Raw genomic sequence first — 10,768 nt, 5'->3', positions numbered from 1 at the left:
TAGTTTATTATTCAAACTCATTTTTTTATTTTTTTTACATTTCAAATTTATTATATATATATATTTAAAATTTTATTTATATAAACTAAATTATTTCTATTTTGATATATATTTTAAATTATTATTTTTATAAATTTGATTATTTATATTTTGATATATAATTTAAATTATTTTTTATAAATTTAATTATTTATATGTTTTAATATATATATATATATATATATATTTACCTTTCAAATTTATTATTATTATATTATATATATATACTATATTTATATATATATTATATATATATTTATATATATATATATATATATATATATGGGAAGTATGATTTTCATCCCATGAATTTATTTTTTTTACTATTCAAATTATTATTTATATTTATTGGTTGTCTTTTATTAAAATAATTTTGATAACTTTTCATTCAAATTATTATTTATATTTATTGGGTTGTCTTTTATTAAAATAATTTTGACAACTTTTCATTTTTATATAATTTCACAATAAAATTTTTGTCACAAGTTGTCAAAATTATTTTAATAAAAGACAACCCAATAATATAAATAATAATTTGAATGAAAAGTTGTCAAATTATTTTAATAAAAGTCAACCCAATAAATATAATAATAATTTGAATAGTAAAATAAATAAATTTATGAGGATGAAAATCATACAGCCACATATATATATAAATATATATATACAATAAATTTGAAATATATATATATATATATTAAAATATAAATAATTAAATTTATAAAAAATAATTTAAATTATATATCAAAATTATAAATAATCAATTTATAAAAATAATAATTAAAATATATATCAAAATATAAATAATTTAGTTTATATAAATAATAATTTAAATATATATATATATCTATTTATATATATATATATATATAAAAAATTTGAAATGTAAAAAAAAAAAAAAAAAAAAAAAATTAATAATAAACTAGGTTAGTTTGGGAAAGTGAACGGTAAAACAATGTTAGTTTTGGAAACGGTTCTATTATTTTATAAAATATTATAATTTTATAATTATAAAGAAGTTTAATAATTCAGATTTTAGGTAAACTTTAAGTAGTCAAGCTCTTATCAAAAACTTTTACAAATTATTTCATTTTATATAATTTTACAAAAAATTCACTGCTGAATTTATATTAAATATTAAAAAAATAATTAATATTCAAATAAATACTTATATGATTAGTTTTTTTAATTAATTTATGTTCAACTAATATATTTTTTTAATATTATTTTATTATTTTATGTAAACTTTAAATTTTAATAATTTCACTAAAGTAACGGTAAAAGTTGACTTAAAACACTGTAATCACAAATTCGATTCCATTTGAAATGATTCATCCTAGTAACTACTTGTCAAGTTGTATTTTTGTATTTAATTAAAAAAATAAAATTAAACTTTTGATTTTAATTATGATTTCATTCTAAAAGGTCAACATTTTTTTTCTAGTGGTGACTAGAAACTCTGCCAATAGCGGGCCCAGCCTACACACCCTTATAAAAAAAATAGAAATAATGGAACTAGTTCATCTGGCCCAATACTCTTAACAGGCCTGTAAACTATGTTGGGCTGACCTTGCCTGCAAAGCCCATTTTTATTTTTATTTCTTAATAAGGTATTTTTAATGATAAATCATTTAAACTTTGTCACAGAGTTATCAATAATAGGTACAATTATACTTTTTCTTAACTTATTATATTTAAAAATAATTCAACTTGGCAGAACTATATATATATATTATGCTGGATGAGAATTTTTAAACAAGTCCAACAAATATAAATTATTTCAAATTCTCTTAATATATAACAATATGATATATGGATTAAGACAAGCAAAAATTAACTCTATGTGACTTAATAATATATGGATAAGAATATATAATTATATATAATATCAGTTTGAAAAGGTGGTCTTATCATTCTAGACCAATTTCAATTTAGATATTTTCTTCTTACTATCAACATTGTAATCATAGTGTAGAAGAATTTCTACATGGTCTTATCTTTTAGATGTTACAAATAATACTTTATATCCAAAATAAAAATTATTTAATTCAACTAATAACATAAAGTATCTCATAAATTAAATATTTAATAAAATATAAGTGATATTATACTACTTTATGAAATAAAATGATTATTTTTAGAGTTGGAATTAACAATATAAATATTATTCTCAATAAATACTGGAAACTTGTGAAGTTCAGGTCTTGTCAAAATTGTGCTTCATGCTTGGAAGTGGATAAAAATATATATTATGATTATTGTAATTATTGTTACCATTATTAATAATATTATCTTAATTATTATTTTTAAGATGAACTAATGGTTAAAAAAAAATGGTAGCAATTTCCGTGATTGTTTTTATGTGATGTTTATATCCATAAAAATATTATTACGACGTTATTGATATAGAATATCCTAAAATCGGGCATCAATCATATTGAAGATCTTTGTGCATCTTTTGTATTTTTTTTTTTCATTGGATTGTCTTTCATGATTTTAATTTTTCTAATATTAGGTTTTAATTCATTTTTGTTTAAATGTCTTTCATTTAATATTATTTCATTGATCATTTTTTTTTATAAATAGGTCAACCCAAGATTAACCCGACCCGTGGAGTACTCAATGCCAACCATTAACCATTATTATATAATATTATATAGTATTAATTGTTATAAATAAAATAAGTAAGAGGCGCCCTTAGGAGAGGTCAAAGAGACAACACCACATGCCCCCAATAAATTGTCTTTAAGGACACAAGATTTCCTAATCCAATATCAAAATAATGGGACCCTTCTTAATTGTTTCCTTTTGTCTTCCTCAAATTATCATTAAGCACCAACTTTTAACATATTCTTTATTGACAACTATATATTTATAACTAATTATTCAAATTCCTCAGACAGTCTCCTATTTTTGAGGTACAATGAATGAATGCAAATGAATTTAATTTAAAAAATAAACAAAATAAAATACTCTAGCTTACTCTATCTTGTAATTCTCATATATAATCATGCACAATCGCTGGCTTCAAACATGCTTGAGGCATTTAAACATCGTATAATCGTGATTATAACATGTTTCAATGTTATGATCGAAACAAGAACATGTAGGTTTGTGGTTTGGTTCGCATAATAGTCTAAATGGGAAAGGAGACCTGATCCATAATAACTGGCAAGAATCATGATTTAAAAGGCTTCCATCCAAAGGAAGAATCTCATTGCTTTCAACCACCAAATCTTTTTGGCATTATAAGAATTGGGACCATTCAATTCATCCCCCACTTTTCATGCTCATATAAACCAAATTTAACTGTTATCAAAATGACGAAATGACAAATGAAGTTTGAATGAAGGTGCAAGTAACTTCCAAAATTTACAAATACTGTTTGTTCTCCACACATAATAATAACCACTTATAGTTTGTAAGAAGAATTAAAACTATTAATGTTATCTAGGGGGACTTTGTAAATTAAAATATACTTTTTAATGATTTTAAACTTTTTTTAATAGGGATGTGTAAATCTTAAGTGAGATGATTGTGATTTAATAGAAACTACCAAAGGAGATTTCTATATGTGAAGCCATGGAGGTGGTTACTATTTATAAAATCTTTCTTTTACTCATTTTTCTTCTATTCTTTACTTTTAGAAGAGTATTTTTATTTATAAAAAAATCAATAAATCCACAATAAACATTTTTCAATTTAAAGCAAAACTCAAAATTAAAGCAAGATGTTTGTAAATTGTAATACAACACGTAAAGAAACTAAAACAAATTGGAAATGTTAACATAAAAACTTAATTTTCATTATGCGATAATACATCTTATTCTAAATGAGAATGGATAGAATTCCCGATTACAATTCAACTCACAACAATCATAGATCGAGTTAAACGTCAATAAAGTCACTTAATCAACATTCTCTAAGCGATAGTCTCGAGAATCATACTATAATGGAGATCTATTATTCTTATTTGAACTAGTATATTTGTATGAGAAATCACCGATAAAATATCTTATATGCGAGCTCACATCGAGCATGGAGAAAATAAAAATATTGAATTAGATCAAGGGAGAAATCCAGTATTAATTAGACTAAGGGGGTGTTTAAAAAAAACTATAAAACAGGTCGTGCAAGCAACTTTGACAAATTATTAGAGTAATTAAGAATAGTTTTAAAACCTAAACTAAGAAAATAAAAATAAATTTTGACTATATATTAACAAAAATAAAAACAAAGAAATTTAAGACATATATAACAGCTAACAAATCTTCATGAAATATGATTCTTGAATCATTTGGAGCAGGTCAACTAACCTAAACCCGGTTAATTAGGTCAACTATTTATGAATGATCAATCTTATTCGTACCTTCATTTTCTTTTCTCATTTTTGAGTTGACATTTTTTTTAAATAATATATTTTGACCTAAATTATTTTAAAGTTCAAAAGTCAATTATTTTTTATGATGTTATAATATTCAATATATATGAAATTCAACCTCTTTAAAAAAATGACAATCAACATTGATAAAATAAAGGATAGAAAATAGTTTCATCTCTAAATTATCAAATTCTCATAGTACTCTTTAAATACATATGTGGGATATTGCTTCATGTGAAAAGTTGAAAATTAATCCATGATTAACTTTAATAATTAATATTGTTAAATTTTAAAACTTGATTGCTATTTCTTGGATTTTTGTTTTAAATCGACCTGAATAACAAAATAAAATGAATAAAAAAGGTAAATCAAGACACTTAAAAGAGAATACAAAATTAATATCCTATGAAATTATAGCTGATTTCAAACTAACTATCTTTCTTATCAGTTTTAGTTACAACTTCTAATTTCTAAAACTATATATAATAATTTGATTTGTCGCCATTTAAAAAATAATATCATTAATTCAAATAAAAAAATACATATAAAAAATTAATTTATAAATAATACAAAATAACATCTATAAAACTAAAATAACTAAATAAAAATCTAAATATTAAATAATTTTAAAAATTTACAAAAATTCAAATTATCAAAAAAATCCAACACTGATGTAATTTCTTATGAAAATAACGTGTATAAAATTGGGACATTGAGTAAAAATTTTGAGATCCTACAGTTTAAAAATATTATATAAATAAAATTAAAATTAAAATATACTAGAAAAATAATGAATTAATATTAATATCAAGTAAATAATTTTTTAAGTACTTTGACCAATTAATTATATTACATTGTGTATTTAAATTAGGTGAATTTGATGTTGTTTTCAAAGTAGTTTTATTTTGAACTTGTGTTAATTAATGTCAAAACTTAATTTATATTAATTTACTGTGTTGCTTTAAGTGTCTATAACTTTCACTAAATGCATTATAAAAAAGACGTCTCAACTTCTCAGTTATTTAAATAATCTTAATGAACAAACAATTATTTTGTGTCTACAAAAAAAAATCATGACTATTTACATATGTACCATATATACTTTGAATTTTTAAGATCATAATAATTAATAAAGAGAACTTTAATTCATTATTATTATTTTCAAAGTAATAATTATATTGATCATATTTGAAAACGCACCCATTCCGACATTAATTTAGGTTTGAAAAAAATATATATTTTATTGAGATATTGATTTAAATGAAATAATTTCTAAAATATTTTTTTAAGTATATGTACATTAATAAATTTAATAATATTTGTTTATTCAATCTCAATTTTATTCAAATATGGTATTAGGTATTTTCAAACATTTCCATTATTTATTACACTTGTAATTACATAGATATATTAACATTTATTTTTGTTACATATAATTAAGTTTAAAATAAAATAAAAATAAAATAGGCAACTACACTAATTTAAGAAAATTGGTAGAAAATATCTATCCTTATTTATGCATTCGATACCAAGATGCCCTTACGGTTCACTAACATATATAGTTAGTTTTTTTAAAAAAAATATGCTTATTTTTCTTCGTATTATTTAAGTTTTTTTAAAAATATATACTATTATATCGTTGGTTAATTTTTGTTGTTATTTGTAACGAGAAGATTGAACTGACAATTCACCTACTTTTATAATATCGATGGTGACTAATATATAAAGTTTTTGTAGAGTATTATTATGATTAATTGAGTATTGTCTGAGTCTTTAGATATTTACTAAGAAGTTTAAATTGATGCGACTGATATGATAGGCCTACAAAATTGAGTTATCATCTAAATTATTTTTGATAAACTATCTGATTTGTGAGAATTCCTCGAATGTTTAATTATCGTAATCGTCGGATGCGTATCATTCATAATGTTACGACATTTTCTGATATTTATTCCGGAAAGCCGGTAAAGTCCGTCGAGGAGTTAATTGTTTTTCTAGAGAGCTTATGAGCTCGATAACCTATTGAGTAACGTTATTTTATTTTATTTTTTATTTTTATATCATTTTTTGTCGTTTTATTTAAACCATTTTAGAAATGATAATTTTAATTAGATGGAACCGTTAATTCCCCACGCCCTATGGACAACTATCCAAAATTGTTTGAGAATTAATGAAATGTTTTCACTTTTAAAATTTCAGTATATATATATATTCATAAATAAAATATAACTATAATGAATTAATATTAATGAATTATTGATCAACGATGGTAACAGTAAGATTGGTGCATGTTTCTATTATTTTGACTAAAATTAAATAAATTTATTAAAAAATGATGAGAATCATTTCATGTGGTATGGGAAATCGAAGTTGTTGAGATCGATATTAGCGTAAGAATTAATGAAAAAGATAAGGTTGTTAATAAGGTAGGTAGCTTGACTAATTTAATAAGTTTAATTACTTGTTTAATATATATGGACCCCCCACCGTGACCTAATTAATTAATCTTACCTTCTTGATATGGATTTCTATTTTTGGCTAATTCAACCATTTTTTTTTAATTATAATAACATCGAATTCCTTTGTCACTTTTGTTAAGGACGAAATTCGCATCAATATATTGCTTTAATTGATCATATCTAAATCTTATCTTAATTAGGGGACAACCTTATCTTAAAGATCTTGTTTTTTTGCTATGTGAATTAGTAAGATCTTTCTTTACTTATAAGTTATATTAATCTCCTACAAATCAATCTATATTTGTCTTTTTTTATTTTGTATTAGATTAAAGCAAAATCATAAATATCATAAAAACTAAACAAATAACATATATAAATAATAAAAAATGACGCCAAACATTTTAATTACGTGAGTGAGTTAGTGTTCAATTAATAACGTAAACATCTTTCCACTCTAATTGGCACATGTTGTAGTCATCATTGTTTATTGTAACACTTAAGAACAATAACAAATTATAAGTGAAAGAATAAGAAAAAATTGAATGACTGCGAAAATTTGAAAGAAACTTGTAAGGTATTGAATATTTATATGGTGGCAAAATCAATATAGGTATAAAATAACTCTTTTAAGTGACAATTCAATATAATTTGTACTTTTAACTTTACAATTATAACAAAAACAACATCAGAATTGATAATTTACACAATTTGCTAATAACTTTAATTTCATATCTCTTATTTGTTTTTCACTGCTCGAATCTGTGTTGTCATGAATCACCTTTCTTGTTCTTTTTATATTAAAAAAAATGAAAACAAAAAGTCAACCTAAGTTGTAAATAAACAAATAAAAAGTTATTAAGTTGAAGGAAATTTGTTGGTCTACATATCATAATTACAGTTGAAGATTTGTTTAATTTAATTTAAATTTACTTTACTTTTTATCTTATTCTTCCTTTCATATTTGCTTCACTTTATAATTTGTTAACCATATTGGAAGATCTTTCCACTTTGCAAAATTTCATTTATTAATAGAGATTTGAATCAACCCCCACTTCTAAATGTCTTTCTACTTTATTACATCGAATCCAATGAATGCCCAAAGAAGAAGAAGACATTGTTAATTAGGTCCATCTAATTGTTTGTTTGTGTCAACAGGGTGTCATTTTTTATGCTACCATTCACATGTTTCATTTTACATAGAATCATTTACTTTTGCTCTTTTGCCACAAGTTTTATTATCAAGGATCACAATCAATTGTACGCTTTTATGTTTTATATGATATAATTTATAATATATATAGTATTGTGCGATATTCGAGAATTGATTTTTAATCAATTTACGTATGATTTTATATCAATGATTACATCGATTCATTTGTTTGTAGAATTTAAAAGAGGAAATACGTAAGAGAATAACGTGATACAATCTAATTAGCTGAAAAAATAATAATTTTTTTTTTCAATATCTCCTTATATTTTTCATTTTTTCAGCGAATAATACGATACCATGTTATTCCTTATCCCGTCTCTTTAATTAATTTATCATGTAACTCCTCATTTTATTATAAAAAAGTGAGGGTGAAAATCAATGTTCTCATTCCAAGTTATATAAGAGGTTTTCGAGATTTAACCCTTAAAAAAACAAATTTCACATAGATATGGTAGATTTCAATGATTACATAATTAATTATTTTTTATTTTAAAATATTTCTAATAATACTACAGTATCAATCCGCTTCAGTCAATTAAAGGTATATATATGCCTTTAATTTATAATATGACTAGTAAATATTGATATTAAAGATAATCTAATAATTAAAACTAGTAAAGATTACAATATCAATCCGCTTCAGACAATAGAAATTAGAAGGCATGCATGTCTTTAATTTATTATCTGACTCATAAATATTAATATTAAAGAATCTAATAATTAAAACTCAAACGATTATATGGAATGTAAGCTTTGGTCATTGTGAAAGCTCGTCTGGATTTTTATTTTTTAAATATGTAAGATTGATGTTAAATTAATTATAAATAATAATAATTAAATTAAATTAAAAATCAATTATATATAAATGAGTTCATGTATTTGAATTATAAATATAAATTCACTTTTATATTTAAATTACTATTTCTTAAAATTTTGAAAGGTAGCACGATCTCTCATAATAATATCATACACTTAATCTTAATGCATTTTAAGTGATTAATTGAATTCATGTCATTTGATATTTTAGGCATCGATTCTTGACACTTGAGCTACTCTAATGAGTTATAAATTAATAAAAGTTTACCATCAAAAATTTAGAATCGTAAAAGCTTAACTAATTTGTGAGTTTATCTAAATAAACTCATTAGATTATTCGATAATCATAAAATAAAAATTTAAGAATAAACTCAAGATTTTAATGAAATTAATTTAAATAATAGACTTATTTAACAACTAATATTAACGATAGTGCATGCCAGCAACATTATTTTAGCATTAGATCCATGAAACAATAAAACTAACAATACTGGTCACATGGCTAAGAAAATGAAATAAAGTCATTTATTAATTGTATAGCTATTAATGTTGTTAGAATTATTGAGAAAGTAAATTAATATGGTATTGATTGCATGTTTCCTTACTATATGTGATGTCTATTTTATCAAACTATGATTCAAACAATGTTTATAATATCTAGGGTTCATAATAATAATAACAACTATGATATTATCCCAATATCTACATTACTCATTTTAAATGTTACACATGCCATCTTTTCATTTTTTTGGATTAATGAACTCTGCATCAAATTAACAAAATATTTTGGAGATCATTTTCTTTTCTTGGCGGATTCATTTTTTTACAATGGATTAGCACACTATCTCATCGTCGTGACATCCATTTAATTCGAATATGAGATATATCAATCTTTTAACTTAAGCTCCTATTTATGAGTGACGAAATGTATAGTATAAGATGTGACAAATAATGAAATAGAGTGGGGGCAAGGGAGGGTAATAGTGTTATTTCTTTTGGGATTGGAAGAAATCTAATGTTATGATACGATGGGACCAAGAAATTAGAAGCAAATCTTGAAGGGTTGGGACCATATGGGGGAAAAAGGAAAGGAAAGGCAAAGGCAATGTCCAATCCAACATTATTGTACCTTTCATAATGTTGTTTGGGACAAAGTCATGTGATGATGAGATGCCTCATGCATGCTTATTCTATTTCTATTAGCTAGATCGTATCCACATTTTCATACTAATTTACTTATTAACAACAATAAAAGCGATTATCTACTCACACAAATTTATGATGATATTACAACTTTCATCTAATTATCTACTAAAACAATTAATTATGATACTATCTAATTTAAGGGATAAACAATATTTTAGATATGATTAACATTGAGAACATTTTAAATTGAATCCAAGGACATGGTTATACTACCTCTAAAATTTTAAAAATAAAATAAAATTATAAGAATTAAAGATATAAGATGTTATTTTCCAATATATAAAAGGTTAGTTTTTTTTATACTTTCCTTTGACATTCATATGTAAATTTATTGAAATTTTTTCATGCTCTTAACTTGTTTTGCACAGCTTATTTTGTATTTTCAATTTTCATCAAATGTTTATAAATTAATTTGCTTCCTGATTTTGTCGGATCTTGTTTTGTCTTTAAAATTACTTAAATTATTTTTAAATAGTAAGTTTTTAGTCCTTATTTTAATAATTAGTTTAAAACTTGAAAAAATATAGAAATAAGTCAAATAAATTCAAAATATGAGGAGAAAAAATGTAATATAAATCTTTTTTTATAAATTCAGAAACAAAAATGAGTATAATAAATATAAAATATTTATTTAGCCATTACCAAATTATTTACATT

Source organism: Impatiens glandulifera, unplaced genomic scaffold (genome assembly GCF_907164915.1).
Source record: "Impatiens glandulifera unplaced genomic scaffold, dImpGla2.1, whole genome shotgun sequence".
Lineage (NCBI taxonomy): Eukaryota > Viridiplantae > Streptophyta > Magnoliopsida > Ericales > Balsaminaceae > Impatiens > Impatiens glandulifera.
Note: the sequence above shows the minus strand (reverse complement) of the source record.